This window comes from Balaenoptera borealis (assembly GCF_965194805.1).
Source record: "Balaenoptera borealis genome assembly, chromosome: 9".
NCBI lineage: Eukaryota > Metazoa > Chordata > Mammalia > Artiodactyla > Balaenopteridae > Balaenoptera > Balaenoptera borealis.
Genome location: NC_138873.1, coordinates 101,804,008 through 101,820,171, shown reverse-complemented (window position 1 = coordinate 101,820,171; position 16,164 = coordinate 101,804,008). Strand labels below are relative to the sequence as shown.

Below are 16,164 nucleotides of genomic sequence, written 5' to 3'. Positions count from 1 at the left end.
GACACTGTCAGGACCTTGGTTAGAAATGGGTCAGGATATTAGCTCAGGAGAGTGTCAGGATTTTAGTTATTGCCGGCAGCAGGGCCTATATTAGGGACAGATTCCGGGCCTCAGTTAGAGACAGTGTCAAGGCCTTAGTTAGGACTAGTCAGGGCCTTAGATAGGGAGAGTATTAGGGTTTCAGGTAGGATAAGATGCAGGACATTAGCTAGGGACAGTCAGGTTCCAGGCCAGGGAAAGTCTCAGGAAATGACCTAGGGAGAGCGTGAAGACCTTAGTTATTGAGAGCATCAGGACCATAGTTACGACCAGCGTCAGGGCCTTGATCAGGACCAGTGGCAGGGCTTGATGTACGGACAGCGTCAGAGCCTAACTAATGTACAGCAACAGGGCCTGAGTGAGGCCTGTCTTTAGGGCCTGAGTTAGGGACAGTGTCAGGGCATGACATAGGAGTAGACAGAGGCCTCTGTAGGATCAGCATTAGGGTCTTTGTTAAAGACATTATCAGGGCCTCTGTTAGGGACAGCCTCAGGGCCTCACTTAGGGACAGCGTCAGGGCTTACTTTGGGAAAATTTCAGGATTTTGGTAAGACATGGGTCAGGATATCAGTTCAGGATAATATCAGGTGTTCAGATATTGACGGCAGCAGGACCTCAGTTAGAGACGGTGTCAGGGCCAAATTTAGGACTAGCATCAGAGCCTTTGTTAGGTACAGTGTCAGTGACTGAGTTAGGTGTAGTGTCAGGGCCTTAGTTAGGGACAGTGTCAGGGCCTGAGTTAGGGCGAGCTTCCAGGCCTCAGTTACGGACAGGTTCACGGGCTTGGGAGTAATTTCAGGGCCTTAGTTAGGGACAGCATCAGGGATTTAGTTAGCATAAGAGGAGCCAAACCTGAAAGCAACCTGAATGCCAACACAAGCTGATGCAGATGTGCACCATGCAGGATCCTCTGAAGGAATATTCCACAGAAGGTGAGTACACTTTGTTTAAAGTTAGTAAAACTATAAAAATTATTTTTTAAAGAAAACTATATTCACAAGATGAAAGAATCTCGTCCTCAAGAATCTCTTTAGCTAATCTCGACATTAGCTAAAGAGAAGGTTAGGTTAAGGTCTAGGGAGAGTGTCAGGAAATGACCTAGGGATAGTGTCAAGACCTTAGTTATTTAGAGCATCAGGGCCTAATTTAGGACCAGTGAGTGTCAGGGCTTCGGGTAGGGACAGCGTCAGAGCCTGACATAGGGAGATCGACAGAGCCTGAGTGAGGCCTAGAGTCAGGGCCTTAGCTAGGGACAGTGTCAGGGCATGACGTAGGAGCATCATAATTGCCTCGGTAAGATCAGCCTCAGGGGCTTTGTTAAAGACATTATCAGGGCCTCTGTTTGGGACAGCCTCAGGGCCTCAGTTAGGGACAGTGTCAGGGCATGACGTAGGAGCATCATAATTGCCTTGGTAAGATCAGCCTCAGGGGCTTTGTTAAAGACATTATCAGGGCCTCTGTTTGGGACAGCCTCAGGGCCTCAGTTAGGGACAGTGTCAGGGTTTACTTAGGCACAGTTTCAGAACCTTTGTAAGAGATGGGTCAGGAAATTAGCTCAGGAGACTGTCAGGACTTTAGATATTGACAGCAGCAGAGCCTTATTTGGGACAGTGTCAAGGATTTAGTTAGGACTAACATCAGGGCCTCTGTTAGATACAGGGTCAGGTCCTGAGTTAGTAATAGTGTTAGGGTTTTAGTTAGGGACAGTGTAGGTGCCTTGGGACTAAATTCAGTGCCTGAGGTAGGCACAGCATAAGGGCTTTAGTTAGCATAAGAGGCAAGACATTAGCTAGGGACAGGGTTAGGGTAAAGGCTAGGGATCGTGTCAGGATATGACATAGGGATAGTGTCAAGACATTAGTTACTGAGAGTATCAGGGCCTAATTTAGAACCAGCGTCAGGACTTCAGGTAAGGATAGCATTGGAGCCTGACTTAGGGAGAGTGACAAGGCCTGAGTGAGGCCTAGAGTCAGGCACTTAGCTGGGGACATTGTCAGGGAATGACTTAGTAGCAGCCTCACAGTCTTTGTTGGATCAGCATTAGGGTCTTAGTTAAAGACATGATCAGGGCCTGAGTTAGTCACAGCGTCAAGGCCTCAGTTAGGGAAAGCTTCAGGGCCTGAGTTAGGGACAGCCTCAGGTCTTCACTTAGGGACAGCGACAGGACTTTCTTAGGGACAGTGTCTGGACCTTGGTTAGAAATGCGGCAGGATATTAGCTCAGGATAGTGTCAGGATTTTATTCATTGCCGGCAGCAGGGCCTATATTAGGGACCGATTCCAGGCATTATTTAGAGACAGTGTCAGGGCCTTAGTTAGGGAGAGTGTCAGCGCCTGAGTTAGGAGTAGTGTCAGGGCATATGTTAGGGACAGTGTCAGGGCATGAGTTAGGAGTAGTGTCAGGGCCTTAGGGACAGTGTCAGTGCGTAGGTTGGGAGTAATATCAGGGCCTTACTTAGGGACAATGTCAGTGCCAGAGTTGGAAGTAGTTTCAGGGCCTGAGTTAGGAGTAGTGTGAGAGCTGTCTGTACGGACAGTGTCAGGGCTTGAGTTAGGAGTGGCATCGGTGCCTTCGTTAGTTATTGTATCAGCGCCTGAGTTAAGAGTAGTGTCAGGTCCTTAGTTAACGGACAGCGTAAGTGCCTGAGTTAGGAGTAGTGTCAGAGCCTTAGTTAGGGACAGTGTCAGTGCCTGAGTTGGGAGTAGTGTCAGTGTCTTAGTTAGGGACAGTGTCAGGGTCTGAGGTAGGAGTAGTCTCAGGGTTATAGCTAAGGAGAGTGTCAGTGCCTGAGTTAGGAGAAGTGTCAGGGCCTACGTTAGAGACAGTGGCAGTGCCTGAGTTGGGAGTAGAGTCAACGCCTTAGATAGGGAGAGTGTCAGTGTTTGAGGTGGGAGTAGTGTCAGGGCCTTAGTTAAGGACAGTGTCAGTGACTGTGTTAGGAATAGTGTCAGGGCCTGAGTTAGGAGTAGTGTGAGAGTGGTAGTTAGGGACAGTGTCAGGGCCTGAGTTGTGAGTAGTGTCAGGACCTTAGTAGGCGAAACTGTCAGTGCCTGAGTTGGGAATAGTGTCAGAGCTATAGTCAGGGACAGCGTCAATGTCTGATTGGGAGTAGTGTCAGGGCCTTATTTAGGGACAGTGTCAGTGCCTGAGTTGGGAGTAGTGTCAGGGTCTTAGTTTGGGACAGTGTCAGTGTCTGAGTTAGGAGTAGTGTTAGGGCCTGAGTTAGGAGTAGCGTGAGAGCTGTCTGTAAGGACAGTGTCAGAGCCTGAATTAGGAGTAGCATCGGTGCCTTCATTAGTTATTGTATCAGTGCCTGAGTTAGGAGTAGTGTCAGGGCCTCAGTTACGGACAGTGTTAGTGCCTGAGTTAGGAGTAGTGACAGAGCCTTAGTTACGGATATTTTAAGGACCTGAGTTAGGAACAGTGTCACGGCCTTAGTTAGGGACAGAGTCAGTCCCTGAGTTGGGACTAGTGTCAGCACCTTAGATAGGGACAGTGTCAGTGTCTGATTTGGGAGTAATGTCAGGGCCTACGTTAGGGAGAGTGGCAGTGCCTGAGTTGGGAGTAGTGTCAGCGCCTTAGAGAGGGACAGCTTCAGCGCATGAGATGGGAGTAGAGTCAGGACCTTAGTTAGACACAGTGTCAGTGCCTGAGTGGGAGTAGTGTCAGGGCCTTAATTAGGGACAGTGTCAGGGCCTGAGTTAAGAGTAGTCTCAGGGCCTTAGTTGGGGGCAGTGTCAGTGACTGAGTTTGTAATAATGTCAGGGTTTGAGTTAGGAGTAGTGTGAGAGCGGTAGATAGAGACAGTGTCAGTGCCTGAGTTCGGAGTACTGTCAGGGCCTAGTTAGGGACAGTGTCAGTGCCTAGGTTGAGAGTAGTGTCAGGGCCTTTGTTAGGGACAACGTCAGTGCCTGAGTTGGGAGTTGTGTCAGGGCATTAGGGACAGCGTCAGTACCTGAGCTGGGAGTAGTGTCAGCGCCTCTAGATAGGGACAGCTTCAGTGCGTGATGTGGGAGTATTGTCAGGGCCGTTGTTAGGGAAAATGTCAGAGCCTGAGTTGAGAATAGTGTCAGGGCCTTATTTAGGGACAGTTTCAGTGCCTGAGATGGGAGTAGTGTCAGGGCCTTAGATAGGGACAGTGTCAGTGACTGAGTTAGGAATAGCGTCAGGGCTTGTGTTAGGAGTAGTGAGATAGCGGTAGTTAGGGACAGTATCAGGGCCTGAGTTGGGAGTAATGTCAGGGCCTTACTTAGGGACAGTGTCAGTGCCTGAGTTGGGAGTAGGGTCAGGGTCTTTGTTAGGGACAGTGTCAGGGCCTGAGGTAAGAGTAATGTCAAGGCATTAGTTAGGGATAGTGTCAGTGCCTGAGTTGGGAGTAATGTGAGGGCCTTACTTAGGGACAGTGTCAGTGCCTATGTTGGGAGTAGTGTCAGGGCTTTTGTTAGGGACAGTGTCAGTGCCTGAATTGAGAGAAGTGCCAGGACATTAGTAAGGGACAGTGTCAGTGCCTGAGTTGAGAGTAGTGTTAGAGCCTTAGTTAGGGACAGCGTCAGTGCCTGAGTTGGGAGTAGTGTCAGGGCCCTAATTAGTCAAAATGTCAGTGCCTGAGTTGGGAGTATTGTCATGGCCTTAGTTAGGGACAGCTTCAGTGCCTGAGTTGGGAGTAGTGTCATAGCCTTACTTAGGGACACTCTCAGTGTCTGTGTTGTGAGTAGTGTCAGGACCTTAGTTAGAGACAGTGTCAGTGCCTGAGTTGGGAGTAGTATCAGGGCCTTAGTTATGGAGAGTGTCAGTGCCTGAGTTAGGAGTATTGTCAGGGCCAAAGTTACGGACAGTGTCAGTGCTGGAATCTCCATGGTGTCCCCATCCCCTTTCACCACAATGCTTCATGACGCCTGTCATCACAGTGCCCCATGACACTTGTCATCACAGTGCTCCATGGCTATTGTCATCACAATGCTCCAACCACTCTCATCACAGTGCTCCATGACCCTTGTCATCACAGTGCTCCATGATTCCTGTCATCAGAATAATCCATGACCCCTTTCATCACAATTATCCAGTACCCTTTTTTTCAAAATGCTCCATGCCTCCTGTCATCAAAATGCTCCTTGACCATTTTCATCACACCACTCCATGGCCCTTGTCATCACAATGCTCCATGACCCTTTCATCATATGCTCCATGACCCCAGCCATCATAATGCTCCACGACATCTGTCATCACAATACCCCAGGACCCCTGTCATCACAATGCTCCATGGCCCTTTTCAGCACAATGCTCCACGACACTTGTGATCACAATGCTCCATGATCCCTGTTATCACAATGATCCATGACCACTTTCATCACAATGCTCCAGTACCATTTTCTTCACAATATTCTATGCCCTTGTCATCACAGTGTTCCATGGTCCCTGTAATCACAGTGCTCGATGTCCTTGTGATCACAATGCGCCAGAGCCCATGTCATCACAATGATCCCTGCCCTTGTCATCACAATGCTCCATGTCCCCTGTAATCACAATGCTCCATGACCATTTCATCACAGTGCTCCAGAATTCTTGGCATCACAATGTTCCATGACCGTGTTATCACAATGCTCCATGAAACATGTCATCAAAATTCTCCATGACCCTTGTCATCACAATGCTCCATGGTGCTTTTCATCACAATGTTGCAGGAGAAATTTCATCACAGTGCTCTATGCCTCCTGTCATCACAATGCCCAATGCCCCCTGTCATCACAATGCCCAATGCCCCCTGTCATCACAATGCCCCATGACCTGTGTCATCACAATGCTCCATGGCTCTTGTCATCACAATGCTCCAAGCTGTTGTCATCACGATGCTCCATGGCCCCTGTCATCACAATTCGCCATGGCCCTTGTCATCACAATGCTCCATGAACCGTTTCATCACAATGTTCCAGGACACTTGTCATCACAATGATCCATGACCGTTTTCATCACAATGCTCCATGACACCTGTCATCAAAATGCTCCATGGCCTATGTATTCACAATGTTCCAAGTCCCCTGTAATCACATTGCTCCATGTTCCCTTTCATCACAATGCTCCATGACCCCTGTCATCCCAATGCTCAATGACCCCTGTCTTCACAATGTTCGCTGCCCTTGTCATCACAATGCTCCATGGCCCCTGTATTCATAATGTTCCATGCCCTTGTCATCACCATGCTCCATGACCCTTGTCATCACAGTACTGCATGATCCCTGTCATCACAATTGTCTGTGATCGCTGTCATCACAGTGCTCCAGGACCATTTTCATCACAATGCTCCATGCCCCCTCTCATAACAATGGCCCATGACACCTGTCATCACAATGCTCCATGGCCTTTGTCATCACAATGCTCCATGACCCTTGTCATCACAATGCTCCATGCCATTATCATCACAATGCTCCAGAACTCTTGTCATCATAATGCTCCATGATGGTGTCATCACAATGCCCCATGACACCTGTCATCACAATTCGCCATGGCCCTTGTCATCACAATGCTCCCTGGCCCCGGTAATCACAGTGCTCCATGACCCCTTTCTTTACAATGCTCCATGACCACTGTCATCACAATGCCTCATGAAGCCTGTCATCACAATGCTCCAAGGCCCCGCTCATCAAAATGCTCCATGATCCCTGTTAACACAGTGTTCTATGACACTTTTCATCACAATGCTCCATGATGTCTGTCATGACAACGTTCCCTGCCCATGTCATCACAATGCTCCATGCCCCCTGTAATCACAGTGCTCCATGGCCCCTTTCATCACAGTGCTCCATTATAACTTTCATCACAATTCAAGATGACTACTGTAATCACAATGCCCCATGACACCTGTCATCAAAATTCGCCATGGCCCTTGTCATCACAATGCTCCAAGAACCGTGTCATCACAATGTTCCAGGACACTGTCATCACAATGCTCCATGACCACTGTCATCACAATGCCCCATGACGCCTGTCATCACAATGCTCCATGGCCCCTTTCATCACAATGCCCCATGACCCCTGTCATCACAATGCTCCAGGACCACTTTCATCACAGTGTTCAATGTCCCCTGTCATCACAATCCTCCCTTACCCCTTTCATCACAATGCTCCATGGCCCTTGTCATTACAATTCCCTATGACCCATTTCATCACAATGCTCCATGACACCTGTCATCACAATGCCCCATGACCTATGTCATCACAATGCCTCATGTCATCACAATGCCCCATGACCCCTGTCATCACACTGCTCCATGGCCTTTGTCATCACAATGCTCCATGGCATTTGTTATCACAGTGCTCCATGGTGCATTTCATCAGAATGCTGCAGGACAACTTTCATCACAATGTTCTGTTCCCCCTGTCATCACAATGCTCCATGACACTTGTTATCACAATGCTCCATGGCCCTTGTCATCACAATGTTCCCTTGTGCGTTTCATCACAATGCTCCATGACATCTTTCATCAAAATGCTACATGACCTATTTCAACACAATGCTCCATGGCCATTGTCATCACAATGACACCTCTCCCTTTTCATCACAGTGCTCCATGACCACTTTCATTACAATGTTCCATGACCATTGTCATCACAGTGCACCATACCCTTATCATCACAATGCTCCATGACCCCTGTCATTGGAATGATCTATGACCCCTTTCATCACAATTCTCCATGGTTTGTTATAACAATGCTCCATGGCGCCTGTAATCACAGTGCTCCTTGACCCCTTTCATCACAATGCTCCATGCCCACTGTCATCACAATGCCCCATGACCCTGTCATCACATTGCTCCATGGCCTTTGTCATCACCATGCTCCATGGCCCCTGTAATCAGAATGCTCCATGATTCTTGTCATCACAATGCTCCATGAAACGTGTAATCACAATGCTCCATGGCCCTTGTCATTACAATTCCCCATGACCCTTTTCATCACAATGCTCCATGACACCTGTTATCAGAGTGCTCCATGGCTTTTTTCATCACAATGCTCCATGGCCCCTGTAATCACATTGTTCCATGACCCCTTTCATTACATTGCCCCATGACACCTGTCATCACAATGCTCCATGAACCCTGTCATCACAATGCTCCACGATCGTTGTAGTCAGAATCATCCATGATCCCATTCATCACAATGATCCATGCCCTTTGTCATCACAGTCCTCCATGCCATTTGTCATTACAATGCTCCATGCCCTTGTCATCACAATGCTCCATGACCCCTTTCATAACAATGCTCCACGGCTTTGGTCATCACAATGCTCCATGGCCCCTGTCATCACAGTGCTCCATGACCCCTTTCATCACAACATTCCATGACTTTTTCATCACAATGCTCCATGATCCATGTAATCACAATGATACATGACCCTTTCCTCACAATGCTCCAGTACCCCTTTCATCACAATGGTCCATGCTCTTGTAATCACAATGCTCCATGATCCCTATCAACACAATGTCCCCTGACCCCTTTTAACACAATGTTCCATGACCACTGTTACTACAATGCACCATGCCCTTATCATCACAATGCTCCATGCCCACTGGCATCACAACGCCCCATGACCCCTGTCATCACAAACCTCCATGACTCCTGTCATCCCAGTGATCCATGACGCCATTCCTCACAATGCTCCAGTACCATTTTCATTACAATGCTCCATGCCACTTGTCATCACAATGCACCATGCCTTTGTCATCACAATGCTCCATGGCCCCTGTAGTCACAATGCTCCATGCACTTGTCATCATAAAGTTCCAGATTTCTTGTCATCACAATGGTCCATGCCCGTGTCATCACAGTGCTCCATGGCCTATGTCATCACAATGCTCTATGGTGCTTTTCATCACAATGCTCCATGCCCCATGTCATCACAATGCCCCATGTCATCACAATGCCCCATGACCCCTGTCATCACACTGCTCCATGGCCTTTGTCATCACAATGCTCCATGGTATTTGTTATCACAATGCTCCATGGTGCATTTCATCACAATGCTGCAGGACAACTTTCATCACAATGTTCCATGCCCCTGTCATAACAATGCTCCCTTGTGTGTTTCATCACAATGCTCCATGACCTCTTTAATCAAAATGCTACATGACATATTTCATCACAATGCTCCATGGCCATTGTCGTCACAATGACACATCTCCCATTTCATCACAGTGCTCCATGACCACTTTCATTACAATGTTCCATGACCATTGTCACCACAATGCGCCATTCCCCTATCATCACAATGCTCCATGACCCCTGTCATCACAATGATCCATGAACCCTTTCATCACAATGCTCAGTGATTTTGTCAACACAATGCTCCATGGCCCCTGTAATCACAGTGCTCCATTACCCCTTTCATCACAATGCTCCCTGCCAAATGTCATCACAATGCCCCATGACCCCTTTCATCACTATGCTCCATGGCGCTTATTATCACAAAGTTCCATGACCCCTCTCATCAAAATGATCCATGACCCATTTCCTCACAATGCTCCACTACCCCTTTCATCACAGTACTCCATGCCACATGTCATCACAATGCACCATGCCCTTGTCATCACAATGCTCCATGCCTTTGTCATCATAATGGTCCAGATATCTTGTCATCACAATGCTCCATGCTCGTGTCATCACAATGCCCAATGACCCCTGTCATCACAATGCTCGATGACCCTTGTCATCACAATGCTCTATGGCCTTTGTCATTACAATGCTCCATGGTGCCTTTCATCACAATGCTCCACCATAATTTTCATCACCATGCTCCGTGCCCCCTGTCATCACAATGCCCAATGCCCCCTGTCATCAAAATGCTCCATGGATTTTGTCATCACGGTGCTCCATGACACTTGTCATCACAATGCTCCATGGCCCTTGTCATCAGAATTCTCCCTGGTGCTTATCATCGCAATTCTCTATGACACCTTTCATCACAATGCTACATGACCTCTTTCTTCACAATGCTCCGTGGCCTTTGTAATCACAATGCTCCCAGGACACTGTAATCACAGTGTGCCATGACATCTTTCATCACAATGCTCCATGCCCCTCTCATCACAATGCCCCTTGACCCCTGTCATCAGAATGCTCCTTGGCTTTTTTCATCACTATTCTCCATGGGCCCTGTAATCATAGTGCTCCATGACCCCTTTCATCACAATGCTCCATGACGCCTGTCATCACAAGGCCGCATGACCCATTTCATCACAATATTCCGTGACCATTGTCATCACAATGCTCCATGACACCTGTCATCACAATGCTCCATGGCCCTTGTCATCACAATGCTCCATGAACCCTGTCATCACAATGCTCCACGATCGTTTTAGTCAGAATCATCCATGATCCAATTCATAACAATGATCCATGTCCTTTGTCATCACAATGCTCCATGCCCTTGTCATCACAATGCTCCATGACCCATTTCATCACAATGCTCCACGGCTTTGGTCATCACAATGTTCCATGGCCCCTGTAATCACAGTGCTCCATGAACCCCTTTTATCACAATGCTCCATGACCCCTGTCATCACAGTTCTCCATGACCCCTTTCATCACAATGTTCCATGAACTTTGTCATCACAATGCTCCATGATCCATGTAATCACAGTGATACATGACCCCTTTCCTCACAATGCTCCAGTACCCCTTTCATCACAATGGTCCATGCTCTTGTAATCACAATGCTCCATGATCCTTATCAACACAATGCCCCCTGACCCCTTTCATCACAATGTTCCATGACCACTGTTACTACAATGCACCATGCCCTTATCATCACAATACTCCATGCCCCCTGTCATCACAACGCCCCAGGACCCCTGTCATCACAATGCTCCAAGGCCCTTGTCATCACAAACCTCCATGACCCCTGTCATCCCAGTGATCCATGATGCCATTCCTCACAATGCTCCAGTGCCATTTTCATTACAATGCTCCATGTCCTTCTCATCACAAAGTTCCAGATCTCTTGTCATCACAATGGTCCATGCCCGTGTCATCACAATGCTCCATGGCCCATGTCATCACAATGCTCTATGGTGCTTTTCATCACAATGCTCCAGGACAATTTTCATCACAATGCTCCATGCCCCATGTCATCACAATGCCCTATGACCCCTGTCATCACACTGCTCCATGGCCTTTGTCATCACAATGCTTCATGGCATCTGTTATCACAATGCTCCATGGTGCATTTCATCAGAATGCTGCAGGACAACTTTCATCACAATGTTCCATGCCCCCTGTCATCACAATGCTCCATGGCCCTTGTCATCCCAATGCTCCCTTGTGCGCTTCATCACAATGCTCCATGACATCTTTCATCAAAATGCTACATGACCTATTTCATCACATTGCTCCATGGCCATTGTCGTCACAATTACACATCTCCCGTTTCATCACAGTGCTCCATGACCACTTTCATTACAATATTCCATGACCTTTGTCATCACAATGCTCCATGATCCATGTAATCACAGTGATACATGACCCCTTTCCTCACAATGCTCCAGTACCCCTTTCATCACAATGGTCCATGCTCTTGTAATCACAATGCTCCATGATCCCTATCAACACAATGCCCCCTGACCCCTTTCATCACAATGTTCCATGACCACTGTTACTACAATGCACCATGCCCTTATCATCACAATGCTCCATGCCCACTGTCATCACAAACCTCCATGACCCCTGTCATCCCAGTGATCCATGACGCCATTCCTCACAATGCTCCAGTACCATTTTCATTACAATGCTCCATGCCACTTGTCATCACAATGCACCATGCCCTTGTCATCACAATGCTCCATGCCCATGTCATCACAATGTTCCATGACCCCTGTCGTCACAATGCTCGATGACCCTTGTTATCACAATGCTCCATGGCTTTTGTCATCACAATGCTCTATGGTGCTTTTCATCACAATGCTCCAGGACCATTTTCATCACAATGCTCCATGCACCCTGTCATCACAATGCCCCATGACCCATGTCATCATAATGCTCCATGGCCTTTGTCATCACAACGCTCCATGGCCTTTGTCATTACAATGCTCCATGGTGCCTTGCATCACCATGCTCCATGAAGTTTTCATCACAATGCTCCGTGCCCCCTGTCATCGCAATGCCCAATGCCCCCTGTCATCACAATGCTCCATGGACTTTGTCATCACAGTGCTCCATGACACTTGTCATCACAATGCTCCATGGCCGTTGTCATCAGAATTCTCCCTGGTGCTTATCATCACAATTCTTCATGACAACATTCATCACAATGCTACATGACCTCTTTCTTCACAATGCTCCGTGGCCCTCGTCATCACAATGCCACATGTCCTGTTTCATCACAATGCTCCATGACCCCTTTCATCACAATGATCCATGGCCATTGTCATCACAATGCACCATGCACCTATCATCACAATGCTCCATTACCCCTGTCATTGCAATGATCCATGAACCCTTTCATCACAAAGCTCCATGGCCCCTGTCATCACAATGCTCCTTGACACTTTTCATCACAATGCTCCAAGATCCTTGTAATCACATTGATCCTTTGCCCCTTTCATCACAATGCTCCATGACCGCTCTCATCACAGTGCTCCATGACCCCTGTCACCACAATGGTCCATGACCATTGACATCACACTGCTCCATGATCCTTTTAATTACAATGATCCATGCCCCCTGTAATCACAATGCCACTTGACAACTGTTATCACAATGCTCCATGACCCTTGTCATCACAATTCTCCGTGACCCTTGTCATCACAGTTCTCCAGATCGCTTGTCATCACAGTGCTCCATGCCCGTGTCATCACAATGCTCCATGTTCCCTGTCATCACAATGTTCAATGACCCTTGTCATCTCAATTCTCCTTGGCCTTTGTCATCACGATGCTCCCTGGTGCTTTTCATTGCAATGCTCCATGACACCTTTCATCACAATGGCCATGACCTCTTTCATCAAAATACTCCATGGCCCTTGTCGTCACTATGCCACATAACCCCTTTCATCGCAATGCTTCATGACCATTGTCATCACAGTGCTCCATGACCCCTGTCATCCCAATGATCCATGACCCCTTTCATCACAATGCTCCATGGTTTGTTATCACAATGCCCCATGGCGCCTGTAATCACAGTGCTCCTTGACCCCTTTCATCACAGTGCTGCATGCCCACTGTCATCACAGTGCCCCATGACCCTGTCATCACATTGCTCCATGGACTTTGTCATCACAATGTTCCATGGTGCATTTCATCACAATACTCCAGGATAACTTTCATCAGAATGCTCCATGCCCGCTGTTATCACAATGCGCAATGCCCCCTGTCATCACAATGTTCCATGGCCTTTGTCACACAATGCTCCAGAACTCTTGTCATCACAATTCTCCATGCCCCCTGTCATCACAATGCCCCATGACACCTCTCATCACAGTGCTCCGTGGCCTTTGTCATCACAATGCTCCCAGGACACTGTAATCACAGTGTTCCATGACAACTTTCATCACAATGCTCCATACCCCTCTCATCACAATGCCCCTTGACCCCTGTCATCAAAATGCTCCGTGGCTTTTTTCATCACAATGCTCCATGCCCGTGTCATCACAATGCTCCAGGTCCCTTGTCATCACTATGCTCCCTGGCGCTTTTCATCACAATACCCCATGATCCGTTTCACCCCAATGCTCCATGACCGCTTTCATCACAATGCTCCATGACAATTGTCATCACAATTCTCCATGACCCTATCATCACAATGCTGCATGACCCCTGTCATCACAATGCTCCAGGATGCCTGTAATCAGAATGCTCCATGATTCTTGTCATCACAGTGCTCCATGAACGCTGTAATAACAATGATCCATGACACCTCTCATCACAATGCTCCAGTAACAGTTTCATCACAATGCTCCATGCCCCTTGTCATCACAATACTCCATGACCACTGTCATCACAATGCTCCATGACACTAGTCATCACAATGCTCCATGGCCCTTTCCATCACAATATTCAATGGCCACTTTCATCAGAATCCTCGCTGACCCCTTTCATCACAATTCTCCATGGCCCTTGTCATTACAATTCCCTATGACCCCTTTCATCACCATGCTCCATGACACCAGTCATCACAATGCTCCATGGCTTTTGTCATCACAATGCTCCATGGCCCCAGTAATCACAGTGCTCCATGCCCCTGACATCACAATGCCCCATGAAACCTGTCATCACAATACTACATGGTCCTTGTGATCACAATGCTCCATTATCCTTGTTATCACAGTGCTCCATGACCCTGGTCATCACAATGTTCCATGACCCCTGTCATCACAATGCTCCATAAACCTTGTCATCAAAATGCTGCATGATCCCTATCATCACAATTCTCCGTGACCGCTCTCATCACAATGCTCCAGGACCATTTTCATCACAATGCTCCATGCCCCCTGTCATCAAAATGCCCCATGACTCCTGTCATCACAATGCTCAGTGAGCCCTGTCATCACAATGCTCGATGACCCTTGTCATAGCAATGCTCCATGCCGTTGTCATCACAATGATCCATAGCCCTGTAATCACAATGCTCCATGTCCTTGTCATCACAATGCTCCAGAACTCTTGTCATCATAATGCTCCATACACATGTCATCACAATTCTCCATGACACTTGTCATCACAATGTTCCATGGCCTTTGTCATCACAATGCTCCAAGACCCCTGTCATCACAGAGCTCCATGGTACCTTTCATCACAATTCTAGATGACCACTGTCCTCACAATGCCCCATGACACCTCTCATCAAAATTCGCCATTTCCCTTGTCATCACAATGCTCCATGAACCGTGTCATCACAATGTTCGAGGACACTTGTCATCACAATGATCCATGACTACTTTCATTACAATGCTCCATGACCCCTGTCATCACAATGCTCCATGGCCTATGTATTCACAATGCTCCATGGTCCCTGTAATCACATTGCTCCATGATACCTTTCATCACAATACTCCATGACCACTGTCATCACAATGCATCATGACCCCTGTCATCACAGTGCTCCATGATAACTTTCATCACAATGCTAGGTGACCACTGTCATCACAATGCCACATGACGCCTGTCATCACAATGCTCCATGATCTCTGTCAGCATAATGTTCCAAGACACTTGTCCTCACAATGATCCATGACCCCTGTCATCACAATGTTCCCTGCCCATGTGATCACAGTGATCCACGTCCCCTGTAATCACAATGCTCCATGCCCATTTCATAACAATGCTGCAGAATTCTTGTCATCGCAGTGTTCCATGACCGTGTCATCACAAAGCTTCATGACGCATATCATCACAATTCTGCATGACCCTTGTCATCACAATGCTCCGTGCCTCTTGTCATCACAAAGCTCCATGGTGCTTTTCATCACAATGCTCCAGGACAACTTTCATCACAGTGCTCCATGCCTCATGTCATCACAATGCCCAATGCACTCTGTCATCACAATGCCCCATGACCCTGTCATCACAGTGCTCCATGGCCCTTGTCACCACAAAGCTCCATGACCCCTGTCCTCACAATGATCCATGACTCCTTTCCTCACAATGCTACAGTACCCCTTTCATCACAATGCTCCTTGCCACTTGTCATCACAATGCACCATGCCCTTGTCATCACAATGCTCCAGATCTCTTCTGATCACAGTGCTCTATGCACGTGTCAACACCATGCTCCAAGACACCTCTCATCACAATGCTCCATGACTGCTGTCATCACAATGTTCCCTGCCCATGTCGTCAGAATGTTCCATGCCCTTTTCATCACAATGCACCAGAATTCTTGTCATCACAATGTTCCATGACTGTGTCATCACAATGCTCCATGACCAATATAATCACAATTCTCCATGACACTTGTCATCACAATGCTCCCTGCCCTTTTCATCACAATGCTCAAGAATTTTTGTCATCACAACGTTCCATGACCGTGTCTTCACAATGCTCCATGACCCCTGTCAACACAATGCCCCATGACGCCTGTCATCACAATGTCCCAAGGCCCCTCTCATCACAATGCTCCCTGACTGCTGTCATCACAATA

General features: G+C 47.6%; 1 long non-coding RNA gene across 10 annotated transcripts in view; it reads right to left on the bottom strand.

Annotated features, from left to right (window-relative positions):
- Nucleotides 1-5,160: 5,160 nt before the first annotated feature.
- LOC309634718 overlaps nt 5,161-16,164 on the bottom strand; it is a 36,378-nt gene continuing 25,374 nt past the window's right edge. Inside the window, exons 4-8 of one of the 10 annotated variants that reach the window (XR_014248324.1) lie at nt 15,708-16,075; nt 15,062-15,432; nt 10,311-10,360; nt 5,576-5,973; nt 5,161-5,206 (exon numbers count right to left, since the gene is read on the bottom strand). This is a non-coding gene — a long non-coding RNA (uncharacterized lncRNA). Of the gene's footprint in view, nt 5,207-5,499; nt 5,974-6,219; nt 6,247-6,894; nt 6,969-9,076; nt 9,092-9,618; nt 9,736-9,911; nt 9,961-10,310; nt 10,361-15,061; nt 15,433-15,707; nt 16,076-16,164 lie in introns of those variants that run through there. The other 9 variants (XR_014248325.1, XR_014248326.1, XR_014248327.1 and 6 more) reach the window with 9 other exon arrangements.